General features: G+C 40.1%; 2 pseudogenes; both read right to left on the bottom strand.

Moving 5' to 3' along the window:
* LOC133930189 (carbon catabolite repressor protein 4 homolog 5-like) overlaps window positions 1-17,932 on the bottom strand; it is a 28,195-nt pseudogene that overhangs the window by 3,071 nt on the left and 7,192 nt on the right.
* On the bottom strand, window positions 4-13,829 carry LOC133931067 (uncharacterized; annotated as a pseudogene).

Raw genomic sequence — 17,932 nt, 5'->3', positions numbered from 1 at the left:
AATTCATTCGGAAAGTTGCTAAAACGTAATTTGAAACAACAGAAATGCCATAACTTGCCTAAAGGATTTACAAGGTGCTACTCATACGGATCATAGTAACTAACTAAACATTTATGCATATAGGTTACCTTTAGCTGCTTAGCAACATCCTTGGCTGATGAACCAGAGACTTCAATCCATGTCTTTGAGAAGAGTGCGCAAGCAGACAGCATGAAAACTACAAATAACAGTGCATGGAATGGATTTGCAAGCACATCAGCAGTTAGTAACACTTAATAATGTAGATAGAAGAGGTACAAAATATATCCAAATGAAAAAAAGTAGTGGTCTGAAAGAGAGCTAGACAGTGAGACAAACACTCCTGTGAATGAAAGGGAAGTCAAGAATAGCCAAAAAATACCTTGAAGGGGGCGTTGACATAGTAAGCAAGACCTCCAACAGGAATAGAGTGCCCAGAATAATCGGATTCCTTCCATTTCCCAAGGAAGTTTACCAGGAAATTTCCATTGTACTTCCTGTAGAGCAGCTGCCACATCAATAAACAAAATGACATAAATTGCCACAACATTAATTTAAAGTATACGAAGTAAAGGTTAGTAATAAGTGTAGAATGCAGGATGATGGACATGCTAGAAGTGTATAATAGATTAATAAGATATGAGCCTTGCTGTCCACGACCATTTTTTGATCTAACTGGAAGCACAAAACGGAAGCCTAGGAAGTAGATAACTATGGGAAAGACCAACACAGTGGCAAGCAAGTTGATTACATTGGGAAGATTCTGGCGGTAGAAGGCCTCACGAACAGATGAGTTTTAGCCTAACATCCCAAATGAGCATGGTTGTAACAAAGGGCTTTGAGCATAAATAGAATAAAAGTTTAAGTTTTGGATTCATGACCCCTTTTTGGAATATATTCAACAGATATCGTAAATCATGTTTCTTTCTTTTGCATTTGTAAAAGATTGAAAGGACGACATAAAAGATGGCTAAATCACTAATTCTGTGTAGTCTTATTAGTGTCAAGCCATATCTTGGATGTGATTTTCACTGAGAAATCAGAGTACCAACAACACGGGTCAGCCATGTAGGGTTTTAGTGTCATAGCTGACTGGAAACTAACAACAACCATTTATATGGAAGTAAAATATAAGTAGTTATTTAATGCTAACAAACCCAATCCTTCTTCTAGTTTCCTTTTTTGATTAGTTTTGTATCCTTTAAAATTGTTATACAAGTAATGGCAATAGTCAATATCAAGTATCGTTCATTAATTTTACTTTTGAACAAAATATTGAGATTAGGACTTTGTCAGTTCTATTAATCAACAGATGGAACAAGGCAATAACAACCCCTTCAAATTTAGCACAGCGCCCACTTGGCATGCATACTTCTATTAGCGAATGAAAAGTATAAATTTAGCATAAACTTACTAGATATTAGTGGCAATAAACAGAGAAACGCAAGAAACAAACCATTTCCCTTCTGAAGAAGCTCATCCAGGAAAATGACAATGATACCAGCAAAGGAGAGTTGGAATATAATGAGAAGAGCATTCCCGGTTCCAAGTTGGCTTACACTACCATACATTCCAGACAGAACATATGCTACCGCTTCCCCAATAGCAATCAGGATGCCGATCAACTTTTGGGAACCATTCCTGAGCAAAAAAGAATACTAAGTCACACGACAATTCCTGTGTAAAACATAATGCCATAAATTATAGCATGATATAATAATAGTATTCACAGACCATAAGCTATGCAATCTAACAAGCCAGATATTTCATTGTAGATGAAATATGCCATCATAAGTTCCTAGGTTCAACTAATTAGGGAATATAATGTGACAAAGCAATGTTATAGATCAGATAGGTAGTGACAAGGTGAGTACATAGTTACTTTCTCAACTTTCATATGAAGATAAGTATTGAACTTTGCGCTATCATTTATTTTCTTGTCTTCTATCAAACATATTAACTTTATAATACTACTTCAAAGTGGGTTGCTATCATAAATAAAAATAGCAAAGCACCTACATTTTACTCTATTGGAGCAATAGCTTGGCATGAATTTTATCAATTTGCATTTTTAAAGCATGCATCCTTTCTTTTTATATACCATCGGTGTAGAGCTTGTCAATCTGCAGTTTTAGATTCCTAGAAACATGCATATTTTCCCTCTATCTCAAAGCACTGGCCAGAAATTATTATTATAAATAATACCAATGGTTTGAAGTGGCAGTGATCAGTCTTAACCGACATGAAGCAATTGCATATATTACTATGGAAAAATTGCAGATTGGCAATACGAGAATTGTTACCAATTCAACAGGCACTATTTGCTAAATTAATTTCTTAGTTATACAACAACTAAGCTTACTTTCCATTAATTCTCTATCCTTCTGTGCCTAATATTTGTGCAGTATAAATACTGACAATGTTTTTTATTTGGTGGTAAGCAATCCTCTGATTCTATTTTTTATAGTCGTCCGTCATTCGATCAATAGTGCAAGCCTAAAAGTCAGCTATTTAAATAGTCAGGTATTGAAATAGCATGGTATTAAAAGGGTATTGAACTTCTATAATAGTACCGAAGGCCTTTTATTATCTCATCGGATAGGAAATGCAACCTTGTAATTAATAACATTATGAAATGTCTCTGAATCTGGTATCCAAATGTTGTAAGTCGTACCTATACGTATCACCCAACAACACTTCAAGGATGGTATCTCTTGACTAGCTCAGCGTCAAACAAGTGCTGCGTGGCCCCACGCATCCTCTTGCAAGTGCTGCGTGGTCATCGTCACGCCGTGCTTGATCTGCAGCTTCATCTGGTCAGCGTTGACCCCAGGTGTGGACCTGCAGTACACGCAACCCACACCCAAAACATCTCAGTTTACCAAGATTTTGAGCAAATCAACTCGAAATCCAGCCCAAAAATTGGAGTAATATTAGTGATTTGTTTTAGATTTTTGGGAAATTTTTGTGAGGCCTAAAAAATTGCTAGAAGTTGCAAAAGGAGCACCTTTTGAGGAATTTTAGTTTAAATTCTACATAAAATTGTTAGGTGAATTCAGTTAAAATGAGTTGCTTATAAATTATAGAGTATATAAAAAAATGACATATTTTTTATGTATTTTTTAGCTCTCGTGTACTGTTCATGAGGGAAACGTGGGGTCGGTGGCATTTGAGTAGCTAATCCGGTAGAGTGGCATTTTGGTGTGCGTCATTCGATAGGGTGGTAAAAAGTTAAATCCTCCTGAAAATACATCTAGGCCCCCTATATGGATTTTGGATAATTGATGATAACCGATTAAGAGACTAATGAGTTTATTAAGGTTATGAGCAGATTTTAATCTCATTGAAGTGTTAAAAGATATTGATGTCCCTCAAAAAGAAAAGAAAAGAAGCATGTAGTCACTCAATAGATTTAAATTATTTTTATATTTTGAATTAAGTATATATGTACCGTACTATAAAGAGGGATGCGTATAAATTGTCTTAAATATGTCTCCATATTCAAGGTATCCATTTAGATCAAAGATGAGAGACACAAGTTACCCCACGAACACCAGAAAATTCTAAGCCTCTGTCTATACCCGGATGTTCTGGACTAACCCGGATACTCCGAGTTACCGGAGTCTCCGAGTTTAGCTTCGGGCTGGGGTGCTCGGTTTGGTGTTGAAGTTCAACCTAGAGTTTTCGGGTTGACCTGGATATTTCGGGTTGCCGGAGTCTCCAGACTTAGCTTTGGCATAGGGTGCTCAGTTTGAGTTAAAATGTTTTACCTGGAGTCTTCAGGGTGACCTGGATACTCCAGGATCTGGTGTTCTGTCCAGACTCTCCGACTGGGGTTGCGGCCAAGGCTTTCGGTTTCATGTTCAAGTGCCAACCCGAAGTCTCCAGGATGAACCCGAATACTATAGGTTAGTACAAAAGGTACTGTAACGGCTAGTTTTGGGGGGCTGGGTTTAAGTACCCCCTCACTCCTCCTTCATTTATTGCTGAACTAACTCGAGACAAAAGCATTCAAAGCCTCATTAGAGCCCTTCCACTCCTCTAGTGCATTAAATCTTGCAAGGATTTAAGAGTTGGGTTGGGAAAGTGAGATCGAGTGCTAGTGTGCTAGTGAGCATAAATTCATCATTTGAGCACTTGAGTTCATCATCAAACTATCAATTCACGTTCATTACTCTTGGAGCTCTGAGCTCCTAGACGGTTATGCGTCACCTGTAGAGCACTCAAGCTTGTGGAGTGCCCTAGGAGGTTTGTGAAAGTTATCCTCACCTCCGTAAGGAAAGAGGAAAGTCAAGAAAGCCCCGAGCTCGATCTCCGTGATCGCTCGGTGGGGATAAGGGTTGAAAGAGAACCGGCTCTTTGTGAGCACCTCAACGGAGGCGTAGGATCGTTGGATCCAAACTTCGAGAAACAAATTCATGTCTTCTTTTGCTTACTTTGTTGTTTTAGTTGATTTTGGATGATTTGCCCTGATCTACGTAATTGTGTGTTTCTGGCTGCAGGTGATATATTGAAAAGCTTCCATACATGCTTAGGAACCTATGGTAACCCTAGATTCAACTAGAGTTGCTTAGTTTTTTCATAAATTTTCTTGTCCTATTCTAGCCAGATTATCCGGGTTGAGCACGAAACCTCCGGACCCCGAGTCTCCGGTTTGACCTGGAGTATTCAGATTCTATAATCCACTGCGAAGTTTTAATTTTCAGGAAATGCCTATTCACCTCCTCTAGGCGACATCACATACATTGGTATTAGAGCTTAACCTCCTACAAGGTTTCACCACTTGGAGGATTTAAAGATATCAGCGTCCGAGGAGAAAGGTCTAGCAAGCTCAAAAAGTTCGAAGGATGATCTTTCGATCTGGTAACGTTAAAGGCAAGGGAGTCGCAATTGAATTCAATTATGATAAATTGAATGCCTATAATTCTTATGTATCTGTGCCATCCAGGTGTGCACCTTATTTTGATGGTACACATTATGCCACTTGGAGACACAAAATAAAATTGCATTTAATCTCTCTTCATCTAAGTATTTGGAAGATTGAGCGTACATGTTTTGAGCTATCGATGAAGACAAAGAACTCAGTCCCAAGAAAGAGCAAAATCTACACCGCAATGCATAAGCCGCAAGTGTATTGCTTGACGCTTTGAACCCCGCGGAGTTCAACAAGGTGGATGGACTTGAGGAGGCTAAGGTGATATGGGATACACTCCAAGTAGCACATGAAGGCACCACAAGTGTGATAGAATCAAAGATAGAGTTGCTTGAAGAAAAATTGGGAAGATTTGTTATGGAAGATGATGAAATCTCACAAGCAATGTATGAACGCATAATGGTGTTAGTAAACAATATAAGGAGGCTTGGAAGTGAAGAGTTACATGATCACAAGGTGGTGAGAAGATTGCTAAGAGCTTTTGCCCCAGAAAAACCCACCTTGGTTACTCTCAACCGTGAAAGAAGGGATTATAAGAGGCTCACATCAAGTGATGTGCTCGGTAGAATTCTTGCTCATGAGCTCATGGAGGAGGAAACAAATGAAGTCAAGAATCTTGTCAAGCAAAGCTCAACCTCTAAGAACAAAGAAGTAGCATTTAAGGCAAGCAAGAGCAAACAAGTTGAAGAATCAAGCTCAAGTGAAGATAAGAGCTCAAATGATGAAAAGTTAGCCTTCTTTGTAAGAAAGTTCAAGAAATTTATGAAGAAGAGTGGGTATAGCAAGTACAAGAGAGACATGCCCAAAAGAAGAACATTCAAGAGAGCTTGCTATGAGTGCGAAGAAGTTGGCCACTTCATCGTCGAGTGCCCTAACAAGAACAACAAGGATAAGGAAGAAAAGAAGAACAAACCCTACAAAAAAGACAAGTACAAGACCCACAAGAAGAAATACTCAGGTTAAGCTCATATTGGCGAGGAGTGGGACTCCAACTCCAACTCCGACTCTGATGATGAAGGGGTTTCCACCATCAACATCCACTCCTCTCCATCGATAAAAACACTCTTTGGCGGCATGAGCGACGATGATGACACTCCTAAGTGTCTCATGGTTAAAGGGAGTAAGGTAAAATCACAACCCAAGCTCCTAGATAGCGATAACAATAGTGATAGTAGTTGTGAATCTTTGCTTAAGGGTTTAAGTAAAAAATGTCATATTTAAAATAAAAGAGCTAATGGAAACAATAGAGAGTCAAGAGGAGATTCTTGAGAAGCAAGAAGACTTGGTCATCCTTGAAAATGAGAGGAGCTCCTTGCTAAAGAGAAGAAGAAAGTTAAAAAATTGACCAAAGACTTTAATTTGACCAATAACTCAATTGCTTGTCTTGAGAATAGCAATGTTACACTTCAAGAAAATTTTAAATATTTGGATGAATCTTATAAAGCTCTTGAAGTGCAATTTGATGTCCTTAAAAATAGCACTTCTTCATCTAATGATGCAACCTTACTCTCTAATGCTTCCACTAGTAATGGTTGTTCTTGTTGTTACAATGTTGATATAAATGCATATGCTACTAATGTTCGATCCTTGCAACCATTACAAAATAAGAATGAGAGTCTAAATACCTTGGTTAAGTATGGATGCATCAAAATATACAAATCTAAGGATGCACTATACAAGACCATTAAGGTCAAGGTTACAAACAAAAGAGATGCATTGTATTTGATATGCATATAAGCAAGCCAAGTGAGTGTGTGGTTATAAATGGCAAGGAGTGCCTCAAGTTCATCAAGAGAGGCAAGCAAGATGATTTCACCACACAAGGCAAGCAACCCAAATGCCATGCCCATCAATCTACCTTTTATGCATCTTAGATTTTAAAGAGGAACCACCATTGTTGCTCTATATGTTGGTGTCTGCATAAATGATCGAGTTGTAAAAAGGAATGTGTGGATACCAAAAGTGCTTGTGACTAACATAAGAGGACCTAAATAAATTTAGGTACCTAAAACAAAAGCTTAACTTATTTTGTAGGCATACTCCCCCGGTGGTTTAAGTTGGATGCTTGATAGTGAATGCACCAATTATATGACTAGAGAGAAGAACATGTTCTCTTCATTTGAAGAAAATGGAGGACAACATGAAAATATTGTATTCGTAGATGATGGAAAGGGAGAGATAATTGGTCTAGGTAAAATTGCTATATCAAATGATTATTCTATCTCAAATATCTTGTTAGTTAAATATCTTAGCTATAATTTATTATTCGTATCACAACTTTGTAAAATAGGATATAATCATCTTGTTACTAATGAGGGTGTGACCATCTCTAGAAGGGAAGACTCCTCAATAGCTTTCACCAGTCGCTTGAAGGGCAAGCTTTATGTTGTTGATATTTCAACGGATGAAGTGAGGCCTAAGACTTGCTTGATTGCTAGTTCTAGCATGGGTTGGCTATGACACCGCCGACTAGCCTATGTTGGCATGAGGAATTTGTCTAAACTTCTAAAGGGGAGCACATTCTAGGACTAACAAATGTTTCCTTTGAGAAAGATATAATTTGTATTACATGTCATGCGGGCAAGCAAGTTGGGACTCCTCACCCTGCTAAGAATGTGATGATGACCACAAGGCCATTGGAGCTTCTTCACATGGATTTATTTGGACCAATCGGCTACATAAGCATTAGCTGTAACAAATATGGTTTGGTTATTTTGATGATTATTCTTGTTTCACTTGGGTATTTTTTTTCATGATAAGAGTGAAACACAAGCCACATTTAAGAAATTTGTGATTTGGTGCATATTAATCATTTCTCCCCCTTTGGCAATGAAAACATCAAGGACAAAATATTATGCAATGCATGAACAAGCAAACCTAATGAGCTTTTACAAGTATACCACAAAGTATTTGCAAATGCTAGAAATGTCAAAGGGCTATAGAAAGTAGAGGATGGAGCTTACAATTGTACAAAGGCTAAAAAAATATAGTGACACTGGAACATGAAGCTTCACAAGATAAACCTGAAGAATTGGTCGGCGCGTTTAATTTCACATGGCTGAATCATGTTCAAAGCGACCACCACATAAGCATCCACTCATGCCGAGATAATACAAGCATTAAGAACAAGCCAACTTCAATCTCAAACTCGGCAAACAAGCATTTATGACAGTAGGCTTTGCAAATGCTCACATATGAAACTAAGAATTAGTTAGATCAAATGATTAAAATAAAAATGATCTTTTAGGCACATTTCTTTCATTTTTATCCTTAAGTTGCCTCTTATCCAAGCGAAGTGTCGTGCGACTGGGTACGTCAAACACCTCGAGGCTTCAAGACAACCGTATTGGATCACATTTTTTGCGCAAGAAATTTTATTTTCACAAGTATCAAGTTTTCATAAGATCAAGTCAAGTAGTGTCTTTTTGACACAAGGAACATATGTTCCACCAAGATTCTATCATGAGCTAAACATTTGACGAGGACAGAAAATATAGTGCAATGTTCCTCAATCCACTGACTTGAACCAAGAAGCCTAGATCAAGATATTCATCAAACTAGCCTTAATATAAGCATTGACTAAGACAAGGCAATTACGAACATGGTGATCAAGAATGTAACATTTTATAGTCTACATAATTAATAAAATTGCCAAATTTTACCTTAAGGAAAGCTAGCCTGCTTGAAATGTTGCATGTCAAAGTATCAAGAGGAGTCTATGATTGAAAGCATACTCCACACAACTACTCAAATTAGTCCAAATTCAATTCTATAAAGACATACAAGTCAAGTCAAAGCTCAACTACTATGATTATCTTACATGATGTGATGCAATGCAAATGTAAGAAAAGTAACATAAAGTATATACAAAGGCAACTTTCCCTCACACAATGCCATAGGGATGGTACACACCAAGCTTTCCCCTCAAATAGGTAAATCTAGTAGCATCTAGAGGGCTTGGTGAAGATATCAGCTAGCTGGTGTTGGTTATCAATGTATTTCAAGTCTATGTCCCTCTTTTCATAGTGGTATCTCAGAAAGTGAAACCTCACATCTATATGTTTGGTTTTGGAGTTCTAGACTAGATTATTGGCTAGGCTTATGGCACTTGTGTTATCACACAAAAATGGCACACTCTTGAAATCTAACCCAAAATCCCTCAAGGTAGCAACCATCCACAAAATCTATGAGTAACAACTAGCAGCAGCTATATATTTAGTTTCAGTAGTAGACTGTGCCACGCTAGACTATTTGTGAGAAGACCAACACACAAGAGAAGTACACAAGAAATGACAAGCACCAAAGGTACTATTCCTATTAATTCTACAACCAGGAAAATCTGCATCGAAAAAACCTCAAAGAGAAAGTGAAGAGGCAGCAGAAAACCGAAGTCCATACTCGAAAGTGTGCTTGAGGTACCTCAGAATACGTTTCACCGCTTGGCGGTGAGACGTCCTCGGTGAAGCTTGGAAGAATGCACAGAGGTAGACGGTGAGGTGGATGTATGGTATTATCGTCGTCAGGTACAAGAGGGAGCAAATCATGCTCCTGAACTCCCGCTGGTCCACCACTTTGCCATCTTCATCCAAATCAAGCACAGTCGAGATAGCCATTGGTGTCGCCAAGGGCTTCGCGTCACTCATGTCAAACTTCTTCAGTAGCTCACTGGTGTACTTCGTTTGGTGGAAGAATGTACCATACTTGCATTGCTTGATTTGAATTCCAAGGAATAAGTTGAGCTCACCCATCATCGACATCTCAAACTCCATGCTCATAGTTTCTGCAAACTTGGCCACAAGTGTATGAGAAGAGCCACAAAAAATGATATCATCCACGTAAATCTGAAAAAGTAGGAAATCTTTGCCATGCCTGTGAGTGAATAAACTTTTATCAACCGACCCCATGACATACCCATGCTCTAACAAAAAAGACCCTAAACCTATCATATCAAGCCCTAGGTTCTTGCTTTGGCTCATACAAAGCTTTTTGAAGCTTGTATACTGTGTGAGGGTACTTGGGATGCTCAAAGCCTGGGGGTTGCTTGACATAAACCACTTTCTATATGAAATCATTTAGGAAAGAACTCTTGACATTCATTTGATATAGCTTAAAAACCTGGGATTTCGTAAATGCTAGAATGATCCTGATGGCTTCTAGACTAGCTATCGGTGCAAAGGTCTCTCCGAAGTCTATACTCTCAATTTGAATGAAACCCTGCGCCACTAGTCTATCCTTGTTTATCACTACAGACCCATCCTCTTCTTGTTTGTTTTTGAAAACCCATTTTGTGCTTATGGTGTGAACATTAGGGGGTGGCTCTATAAGACCTTGGCCAAGGGCTTCCCTTCAGGGCCCAGATTCCCGTAGTGAAGGGATTATCGTTCTCTTCAGCGCTCCAACGGTTTCCCTTCTTGGTTCTTGTCACAAAGAGATTCCCAAGATCATTCCCTTCAGGATGGTATTCTCTCTCCTTTCCCTTCGCGATTCCCCTCGAAGGGAAGCTGTTGGAGATGAGAGAAAATAAAGGGAATGAAAACATGGAAGGGAATCGGGAAGGGAATGAAATGAAGAGAATATGGTTGGAGATGGTCTAAGGACCCAAACTTGGTTTCCCTCAAAATTTTCAAGCTCTTCATGCATGACATTGACCCAATTTAAATCAGATAAAGCATGTCCAACATCATGGGGCTCAACAGAAGCAACGAATGTAGAATCAGTAAAATGAGCATGAGAAACATATTTGGACCTCGTTACCCTCTCATCGATGTCACTGATCATCGCCTGTAGAGGGTGTCGCCGATGAATGTGTTGAGGGGCCTCATGCCTTGAGAGAACCTCCCCCTCAAACACAGCTGGTGCAGGATCGAGAGTAGTTGAAGTGGAGGTTGTATGACCCTGTGTTGGAGTAGAAGAAGTAGAAGCCAGCTCTAGAGCAAGTGTAGTCGAGGGAAGTAGTGGATCATCCTCGTCATCACCAAGAGCTAGAAGATCACTATCTACAAAGATGTTCTCGCTCATATCCTAATCGCCTACACATTTAAAGATAGAACTAGAACAGAGGGTTAACTCATCAAAAGTCACATCACATGATTCATCAAAAGTCACATCACATGATTCATCAAAAGTCACATCACATGATTCATCAAAAGTCACATCACATGATTCCATGATCATGTTAGTGTTAAGATTGTAAACCCTGTAAGCATAATTGTGAAGAGAATACCCCAAGAAAATACCATTACAAGTGCGTGACTCGAACTTGTTAAGATTACCACGCTTTAGGATGAAGCACCGACAATAAAAAACTCTCAAATATGAAACCTTTGGCTTCCTCCTAAATTGCAACTCATAAGAAGTCAAATTCAAGATCGAGCGCAAGAAAATCTGATTTGAGATGTAGCATGCTGTGTTAATGGCCTCAGCCCAAAATTTTCTAGAAGTCCTATGCTTATCGAGCATCGTCCTAGCCATCTCCACAAAGTCATATTATTTCTTTCAACCATGCCATTCTACTGAGGAACGCGTGGGGCAGAAAATTGATGCTTAATGCCATGTTCAAGGAAGAAAGCATCAAAGAGATAGTTCTTGAACTCAGTGTCATTATCACTGCGAGTTGCTTTTAATGCACATGGGAGTTCTTTGAACAATCTCAAAGCTAAGGTCCGAAAGTGTGAGAACACTTCATCCTTACTTACAAGAAAGAAGATCCAAGAGTAGCGAGAGTAATCGTCAACAATAACAAGTACATACCACTTCCCACCCACCGAACGAACTCGGGAAGGACCAATAATGTCCCTATAGAGAAGTTCTCACAGTAGTTCAGTCATCACTAGATTGACTGGTGGGTGAGGAACGATAACTATCTTACCATGTCGACAGGGAGCACAAACAAGGTTCTTCTCAAACTTGAGCTTAGGCGATTCTTGAATCAAGCCTAGGGCACTCAAACGAGTAAGCAAGTCAAAGCTCATGTGCCCTAGTCTTCTATGCCACATCCAAAGCTTAGAACAAGGTTGGCAATTAAACACTGAGAAGAACTAGAAGACTCAGAAAAATTGGCTCCAAAAACTCTCCCAACTCGAGAAATCTTGCAAATCGAAGCACCAGATGAATCAAGAACCAGAGAAACACCGCGCTTGAAGCGCACTTCCAAGTCCTCGTCAAGCAACTAAGATACAGAAAGTAAGTTGTATCCTAGATGCTCAACTAAAGACACATCTTTGAGAGTGAAACTCTCATTTACCTTTACCGTTCCTCTCGCATTCACTCTACCTTTCCGATCATCCCCGAATGTGATGTACTCGTGATGCTTTGGTGGGGTGAGACTGAGGAACCATGATGAATCTCTGGTTATGTGACGCGAATAACCAGAGTCGATGAGCCACTTATTCTCCAAGCCTCCACCTACCACCTATATATGAGAAGAATAGAAAGTGGATGGCTCAGTACTAGGGTTAGTCAAAAACCTCCTGGGAATCTACTACTGGGTCATCCGCCCTAAAGTAGAAACATTAAGTGCATGAAAATTAACACCAACATGCTAGGGGTTAGTAACACGATGAGGAAAATATGGTCTGCCAAAGTGCTACGACTCAAAACCTCTTACACGTGGACCAAAGCCATATGAGTCATGGTAAAATCCACGTCGGGCAACACCTCTAAGAAAAGACTGAAAAGCGCTAGAGACTCATGGGTAGGAGTGGAGAAAAGGATCATGTACACCAACAGAGGGGCGGTACATGTCCCGGGTACTCCACTCCAACTCACACCGCTCATCTCTCCTACGACGATAGCAAAACCAAACCAAGTGACCCTTCCTCTGAGGGTAGGTGCAATGGTAAAGTCTCTCGGGAGTTTGATTGCTGGTCACTCTGGGCTCTCTCACAGGGGCTTTCATCTTAGGTTGTGGAGTTCTCTTGGGTGTGGGTTTATTCTTTATAGGTTGAGGTGTAGGCTTGTTCTTTTCTAGCATGGATTATGAGGCATCGATCTTAGCTTTCTCCTACTCTAGGGTAGTGGGTATGGTAAAAATAGTCTTGCTAGAAGTGGTGTAAGTAACTCTCTTAAAGCCCAAACCCAAAGCTAACCCATCCTTATCAGCACACATCTTGGTCTTGGCTAACATCAAATCCATTTTATCCTTGCCTTCTGAGCACTTCTACACAAGAGAAAGGAGGTACTCATTCTCAGCCATGAGCTTTTCAACTTGCCCTCTAACCCAGCTAAACTTGTCCTTAAGGATCATGCAAGTGGGACACTATGGCTGCATATCCGTAGAACTCTCAACACTCTCCAATCTAGACTCTAGCTCCTTTATGCACTTGTCTTTCACATCAGCATCCTTTGAGAGCAAAGGGAAATTCTTGCAAGCGCCTAAGAGAGTAGGTCTACACTCCTCCTCAAGGAGCTTCTTCTCGACAGTCTCAAGCCGACTGATGACTTAAGCATACACAGTTTGAAGCTCGGCAAGCCCACTCATGACAACCAAGCAACTCTCACAATCCTCATCCTCAATCTTGGATCTAGACCTAAGCAACTCAAGTTCAGAAAAAACAGACTCATACTTAGGCTAAAGCTCTTTTAACTCACGCACAACTTTCTTAAATAACATATCCTGGCTAACGAGAGCATCATTTAAGGTATCGACTTGGATGGAAAGCTGGTCGTAGGAAGATAATACCTCAGAGGGATCAAGTTCGGGGTCGCTATCGTTGTTGTTGTTTGCCATGAAGCAGAGACCGATGAAGTCCTTGGCCTTTTTCTTGCTCTTCACTTGCGGCTCCTCCTTTGAGCACTTCTCCTCGCTTGAAGAGGTGTCGATGTCGCTGAATGCTACTATAAATGCCCTAGAAACCACCTTGGCCGCCTTCTTGGCCATCTTGTCACGGTTCTTCTTGAAGAAGGGCTTCTTGTTCTTCTTATTGTGCTTGTCGGAGTCGTAGTCGTGGTCCTCCCTCTTCTTGAGCTTAGGGCAATCCGCCTTGAAGTGAATGGTGTCACCACACTCAAAAAAGCACGGGGACCCCCCTCTCCTCTGGTCACTTATGTTGTTATAGAAGCGGGTGAACTTCTTCACAATAAGAGCAAAGTCCTCATCATCTAGTGCATCCACCTGCTCCTTTGTGACAGAAACTAAGGAAGACAAAGCAAAATCACTCGGTGAAGTGTTAGTACTAGAAAAGCTAGCTCCAGCCTGATTGTCACCATTAGGTCGAAAAACCAATGCCATGTTCTGAGACATGGGGTTTTCGAGACCTATTCGAGCTGCTTTGGCTATCTCAGTGGACTTGAGTTTGCTGAAGAGTTCATCATAAATTAACATGTCATAAATTATTGACTCTTCAGTGCTCGAGATCTTTAGTTACCATATGCTACGATTGAGAGCATAGAGAAGTTTGATCATCATCTCATGATCAGAGTAGGGAAAAACACCAGTGGATGTAAGGTTGCTCACAATTCTATCAAAATGAGCAAACATAGTATCTAGAGATTCACTGGACCCTTACACAAATATTTGATATTCTTGGTTGTATGTACTGTGACGTCTGGCCTTAATCTGATTAGTGCCTTTATGAAAGACACTCATCGTCCAGATCTCCTAGGCAGTACGGAGGTGCTGTATCCTGTCAAACTTATTTTGACTCAGACTTATGAATAAAATATTTCTGGCCTTATACTGCTTGATTTGAACTTGAGTAGTACGAGCAGCAGGGACTGCATAGTTGGAATCAACTATTTCCCATATTGCACTTCCTTGACTTAGAAGATATGCCTCCATGCACATCTTCTAGTAAAAAAAATCTCGACCATCGAATAAAGGTATCTTCCCACTTCTCTCTATGTCGCCTACAGATTACAAAGCCTGTTAGGGTCAACAAGTGATAAAATAATCTTTGATACCAATTGTAGAATTGAGATAGGCAACAAGAGGGAGAATGAATAGGCGTCTTACAAATTTCTTACGAAATTAATGGCATATTCCTTATTCATCCAATGCTCCTACAAAATGCACAAACGGAAGCATAAACTTTAGATAGACAAAGTGAGAAAGAAAGTTTCAAGGCAACATAACTCTACGAATGGAATATGAACCATAGGCTCTATTTAATACCATTCTATGTGTCTTTATGTACAAAAGCTTGAAACTTGAATTAATAACACAGTAAAAAGACAGTCACTGAAAGAAGTAGCTCAAAAAGAAGAAGAAGAAAATCACAACAGAAAAAACAAAACTTGCAAACTTTCAAGGGAACCAATAGAGAGACTAGAAGGAGGTGAATTCAAGCATATGCAAAAATATAAACTTTATTACTCAAAATAGTCAGCCCTATTTTAGACGGACTACAAGAATTTTCTCTCAAAAACTCTCACCTATTACATTGGCTAAGCACTCATCTTCCCCTCCTCTAAAACCCTAGCACTAAACTCTCAAATGGGTGACACAAGAGGCTCACTTGGATGGTTCAAACTCTCTCATAGCCCTTCTCCTGTATTTATATGCCTGAAAAAACTTAACCTCTATGTTTTCTAGCTTGTTACCAAAATACCCCTCTGTTGTAGTACACTCATACCTACCACCGATGGTATTTTGGTCTATTTCTTACTCCGTCCATCGAACGGCTGTGACGCCTTCACGACTTAGCTTTGCCTCAACACAAGCTTCGCGATGGTACCACATAACCCTCCAGTCCTCGCATGGTTTTGAGGCCCAACCATTAAACCATCTGCACGCTTCTCTAAGCGTGACTCGCCACTTGTTTACATCTTAAGCAAACGCTTTGATGTCGACACGTGTACTACGTCTTGCAATCCTGATCGCCGACAAGTCTTTCAAGCTCTCAATCCCTTGAGCCATCTTGTCACTTACACTAGCATCCCTTTAGCTTGACTTTGTCAATATGTCATTTTCATCCTCCGTTTCATGCTTTGCTTGACCTATATGTGTACAGCTAGTATCATCCTTGACCCTGCCAAGCCTCCTTGATTGTCTGGCACCAAGTACCCGCTTAGCCCTGATTATCCACAATCGACCGTCAAGTTGCATACATCATCTGCACACTATGAGACAAGCAAACTGTTTGAACGAGAATGATGACTAGAGGAGGGGTGAATAGGCGCCTCAACAAATTTCTTGCAAAATTGATAGTCTTCTCCTATTTGATCGCCCAACATACCTCTAAAAGAGAATCACAACAGAATGCAACACAAACACGCAGCGTAAAAACTGCATCTACCCAAAAAAGTTCGGAGACTATGGAGAAGGGACTGGAGTATCGAGAGTTTTCGGAGTCTGGAGTTTCTGAGAAAAATTAAAAACTGTAACACCCTGATTTTCAGATTTCTCAAATTTCTAAAATTTTCCAAGATTATTGAATAGCTTCACCAGTAGAATAGATTTTAAACCTATTTTCTTAATCAATCACTCAATATAGGTTATTATTTTGTGTGAATTGCATGCTGAGTTTTATCAGGAGCCAGGTAAATGCATTAGAGTTCTTTTTCTTTTTCTTTCTCTTCGGTGTTTTGAGTGAAAAAGATTTTGAAAATATTTTTACAAAACTCAGTAGTGAATAAGTTAAGGATCTTAATGGTTGGAATTCAAAATCCTTAAATTCATCATCTATTCAATCCTTGATCATATCTGATCCTTCTCCGGGTCAATTCAAATCTTATCCATACCCTTGTTTATAGTCAATCTCTCCTCTTTCTCAAATTCTACCCAAATCCAAATTCAAATTCCTTATCTACTCCTATTCTTGTTCAACCTCATTTTTCGTTTCTTTTAAATTCATTCCAAACTCAATTCAAATTCAAATCCTATTCAAATTTCTCTGCAAAAGTTTTTTTTCTAAACCCTAGATATACCTAAAGTGTCTTTGAGCTCAATCTTTCTCAAGTACAAACCCTTAGCCAAGTCTTCTAGATGGCCGAACAAAGGATCCACGAAATCTGTAAATTTTCGCGGAGTCCTAGACAGCCTCATCTTCGCATAAAGTTTTGGAGTTCAAAACGACCTCAAATGTAAATCTTAGAAATACCAAAGTTGTAGGTCTCGTCGAGAGCTTCGATTTGAACCTATGAAAGTACCCTTTTGGATAATGGAGCTAGAAATTATGGCTCCCTAAATCAGTGTTGCGCAGATAAGCTTGAGTTCAAACAGTTTATCTTGTGGTGCATTTTTGGAAATCAATATGGCATCTTCAGAAGTTTCAATGAATAACAAAGTTATAGATATTTTCGAGTACTACAATTTAGAGTAAAGAAATGTCCAATTTGGAGTCCAGACGATGGAGATATCATCCACGGAATAGTGAGCTGCGAAAAAGAAAACCGTAACCGACTCGAACTCGAATCCGATTCGTGTTCGGTTTGGACACCACCTCAACCAGCCGCCCCTAACCCTATAAATATGAGTTGCACACCCTCTCATACCCTTATTCCACGCCACCAAACCCTAGAAGTCGCTGCTGCATTGTCCGTGCGCCACCGTTCGCTGGAGCCGCCGCCCGTGATGAGCTACCTCGTCATCTCCTCCGCGAATCCTCCTTCCTCGACCATCAAAGCAAGGTGAGGAACCCTTCTTATCCTCCCTTACTACTGTTTTATCATCATACTAAGTCTCTAGCCAAGCCCTAGTCCCGGCCAAAGCCCGATCTATGCCACCACGGTCGTCGCTGTCACGGACAGCCACGCTGTAACGGATTGACATCGATGTTCCTGACCGATCAGAGGTCAAATCACCAAGCCCTTTCACCGGTGCATATCCCATGATGTTCCCTACGCCCTCACCAACTAGGTCGGCCAGTAGAGTAGCCAAAGAATTGAAATCAAGGTCGACATACGCGTTGTCCGGTTTCTAGACGAGTTCTACGCGTGCACCGGATTTGCATTCGTGTTCCCGTCAATCCGAAAACCGTATGGATGCATCAACCGCATCATGACATCCCATCGAGTCTTCTACGTGACCCTAGGAGCCCATCC

This window comes from Phragmites australis, chromosome 10, assembly GCF_958298935.1.
Source record: "Phragmites australis chromosome 10, lpPhrAust1.1, whole genome shotgun sequence".
Classification (NCBI taxonomy): Eukaryota; Viridiplantae; Streptophyta; class Magnoliopsida; order Poales; family Poaceae; genus Phragmites; species Phragmites australis.
The sequence above is the reverse complement of the archived record's forward strand: the minus strand, read 5'-3'. Positions and strand labels throughout refer to the sequence as shown.